We start from the raw sequence: 4,062 nt of genomic DNA on the forward strand, positions 1-4,062 counted from the left end.
TGGTTTCTTAAGGCATTGCGTAGGGTCCGGTGTTATTGCTAAACATTGGTTAAGTTTGTCTTCTACAAGATAGTCAGATGATTTGTCTTTTTCTAACTCCGTTTCTTTTATGCATTCATCGATGATATCCATGAAGTAACATGTATCTTCTATTGCAGGTGCTTTCAAAAATTGGGAAAGAATGAACTCAATTTTCTCTTCTCCTACTTCAAAAGTGAGTCGTCCTCGTTTTACGTCTATGATTGCACCGACAGTTGCTAAGAACGGTCTTCCCAGTATAATGGGTGTAACTTCATCTTCTCTAATATCCATAATTATAAAATCAGTTGGAATGTAGAATTGACCTATGCGCACTGGAACGTTTTCAAGAATTCCTACAGGATATTTGACGGAACGATCTGCTAGTTGCACATACATTTTAGTTGGTCTTAATTCTCCCATTTCAAGTCTCTTGCATATGGATAAAGGCATAACACTAATACCGGTTCCTAAATAGCATAAGGCTTTGTCAATGACAAATTTTCCTATGTGACAGGGTATAGAGAAACTACCTGGGTCTTTAAGTTTAGGAGGCATATTCTGGATTATAGCGCTACATTCAGCGGTGAGTGTAACGGTTTCGCTATCTTCAAGTTTCCTTTTATTAGAAAGAATTTCTTTTAAAAACTTGGCATATGAGGGCATCTGCATAATAGCTTCTGTAAACGGAATTGTGACGTTTAATTGTTTTAGTAGGTCAACAAATTTTTTGAATTGGCCCGCATCTTTGGTTTTAATAAGCCTTTGAGGGTAAGGGATAGGCGGTTTATAAGGTGGTGGAGGTACATAAGGTTCCTTCTTTTCTACGGTTTCCTTGTTACTCTCTTCCTTTTCCTTAGGTTCACTTTCCTCCTCAGTTGACTTTTTAGAGTTTTGGTTTTCTATCCTTGGGTCAGACGGTCCTTCCACTTCCGTTCCACTTCTCAGTATAATTGCATGAGCGTGGCTTCTTGGGTTAGGTTGGGGTTGGCCAGGAAATGTACCAGTTGGGGCAGCAGTAGGCGCTTGTTGTTGAGCTACTTGTGAAATTTGCGTTTCCAGCATTTTGTTATGAGTAGCCAGGGCATCTACTTTACTTGCTAGTTGTTTAATTTGTTCGCTAGTGTGTACATTCTGGTTTAAGAAATCTTTATTGGTTTGCTGTTGAGAAGCTATAAAGTTTTCCATCATGATTTCCAAGTTGGATTTCCTAGGGGCGTTATTGTTAGGTGTAGATGGGATCGGCTTCTGATATCCCGGAGGTATAGCTGGGGCTTGATTTGGAGATTGTCCAGGTGCGTATAAAGCATTATTACTCTTATATGAAAAATTGGGATGATTCTTCCAATTTGAGTTATAGGTGTGCGAGTAGGGGCTTCCTTGGGCATAGTTTACTTGCTCCGCTTGGATTCCTGTTAGGAGTTGACAATCTTCAGGAGTGTGACCTTGGATTCCACAGACTTCGCAATTCTGAGTTATGGCAACTACGGTGGCTGGAGGTGATACATTTAAACTTTCAATTTTCTGGACCAGAGCATCCACTTTTGCATTAACATGATCAAGGTTACTTATCTCGGACATGCCAGTTTTCGTTTGAGGTTTTTCTACCATTATTCGTTCGCTTCCCCACTGATAGTGGTTTTGAGCCATGCTTTCGATAAGTTGGTAAGCGTCAGCATAAGGTTTGTTCATTAGTGCACCACCTGCGGCGGCGTCTATTGTTAACCTCGTGTTGTACAGGAGACCATTATAGAAGGTATGAATTACTAACCAGTCCTCTAAACCATGGTGTGGACAAAGTCTCATCATGTCTTTGTATCTTTCCCATGCTTCGAAAAGAGACTCGTTATCTTTCTGTTTAAATCCATTTATCTGGGCTCTTAACATAGCTGTTTTGCTTGGCGGAAAGTATCGAGCAAGAAAAAATTTCTTCAACTCGTTCCATGTGGTGACTGAGTTGGAAGGAAGATATTGAAGCCATCTTCTAGCGCTATCTCTTAATGAGAAAGGAAAAAGACGAAGTCGAATTGCCTCTGAAGTGACACCATTAGCTTTAACAGTATCAGCGTATTGGACAAATACGGATAAATGAAGGTTTGGATCCTCGGTAGGATTTCCAGAGAATTGGTTCTGTTGTACTGCCTGCAACAGTGAAGGTTTGAGTTCAAAGTTGTTTGCTTCGATTGCGGGTGGAGCAATACTTGAATGCGGTTCATCTTGCGATGGAGCGGCGTAATCTCTAAGAGCACGAGCTGGTTCTGCCATCTCGGGTATCGAAGGGAAAATATTTTTGAAATCAGGAAGTTCAACAGGAGGGAGATTGTTTGCAGCACGATATTCCCGAATTAGTCGTAAGACTCAGAGATATAGTTCGATATCGTTGATTCGTAAGTAGAACGGATCGCCTTGTGAGCGAGTGTGTGGCATACAAATCAACGAAAGAAAGAAAATAAAGAGAAAAGCCTTAGTCTCTACAGCGTAACAGAAGAGTTACGATATCGACTAAATAAAAGTCCCCGGCAACGGCGCCAAAAACTTGATCGCGACTTTATGAGTCGAATTTGGGGTACAAACTGCAAGTGCACAGTTCTATCGCGTAGTTTTAAAAGATATCGATCCCACAGGGACTTATGAATCGATATACCGTTATCTAAGGTTACTTCGTAAAGCTAAGGCAGGTAATACTTTGATTGTTTGGGGGAAAAGCTAGAACTAAAATAAGATCTAAAATAAATATCTAATAAGCGGATATCGGTATGTAGTTCGTCGTAACTAGGGAATCAATTCTTTGTTGGTTTCTTGGTTTTAAAATAAATCTTTTCAGTTGACGCTATTGATTAAAAGTCTTATCTCAAACTCTCGCTCTGTTGAATAAACTATGATTTTATATTAACGTAGCTGTCACTTATAGTTAAGTCAAAAACCACTTTTTGAAAACAATAGGATCCGTAGAAACTCTTTTTAAGAAAACACTAATCGTTTAAACACCCTTATCTCAAACTCTCGCTCTGTTGACTTAGGTTATATAATTAAATTCAAATGCTTAACTCTCGTCCTCACATTCAATCTTTAAAAATACTCTTTGAAAAAGGTTAGAATTTAATTAACTCTAAAAATTGCTCTCGCCCTGATCTAGAATTAATGTCCAATTTACACTGTCCAGTCAAAAACTCAAACTCTCGCTCTATTGCTTTTAACTTCTTTATGTCTTTTACTTTCGTACAAAAACCTTGTTATTAACCTGTAAATTGAGACCGTAAAAAAAGTGATTTTAATTTTAAACTTAATTAAACCAATTTGGTTTTGATTCCTTCATTCCGCTTACTTTACATACCGATACCTAAGTAAATCAGTCAGACATGCTAAACAGACTTAAATAATTATCATGCATAAACAGATTCATCTCAGGCAAATAATATAAATAAACAGTAAAACAGGGCATATATAAATTCAAACAATAATTAAAGAACCTGAGAAATTTAATAGCAGTCTTGAACACTCCACCACAGGCCGGTTGGATTTGTTCTTGAATTCTTCAATCAGGCAGAAAAAAATAAAAGCGAAGGAATAAAAAAAACTAGATTCTAACGTAAGGTTAGATCCGGTAAAAGGTACACAATAGTTTCCGGTGTAGAAACTAGTGTGAGAAAAAGAATTAACTAAATGCTAAAAAGGAAAATAGAAATTGCAAGGGAAAACAATATAAAACTCGTACAAGTAATGCTGTAAAAATATGCTTAAGTTGCTGGAAAAGAAAAAATGCGAAAAAGCAAAAACGGCAAAGAAATCTGGAAAAAGCGTGGAACCGAGAGCTTTCCAAAAAACTACTACTTATACTGCTACTTGTGTAACTGCTTCCAAGGGTTTTCCGTGTACACGGTCTTTTCGTTCCAAGGGTCAAGCGTGGAAGTAGCTTCAACGTGGTCTGTTTCAACGTGGTCTGTTGCGTTCCTGGTGCCAAAAATATAGGGGAATGGTGTGACGTCCGTCACACCATGTGTGACGCTCGTCACAGGAGTGTGCAAAGCGTGACGCTCGTTACAG

General features: G+C 38.6%; 1 non-coding gene across 1 annotated transcript; it reads left to right on the top strand.

Annotated features, from left to right (window-relative positions):
- The first annotated feature begins 1,798 nt into the window (after nucleotides 1-1,798).
- Nucleotides 1,799-1,905, top strand: LOC127077966 (small nucleolar RNA R71). The gene has a single exon (XR_007787723.1). It is a non-coding gene; the product is annotated as a small nucleolar RNA R71 (small nucleolar RNA).
- The last annotated feature ends 2,157 nt before the right edge of the window (nucleotides 1,906-4,062 follow it).

This window comes from Lathyrus oleraceus, chromosome 4, assembly GCF_024323335.1.
Source record: "Lathyrus oleraceus cultivar Zhongwan6 chromosome 4, CAAS_Psat_ZW6_1.0, whole genome shotgun sequence".
Taxonomy (NCBI): Eukaryota; Viridiplantae; Streptophyta; class Magnoliopsida; order Fabales; family Fabaceae; genus Lathyrus; species Lathyrus oleraceus.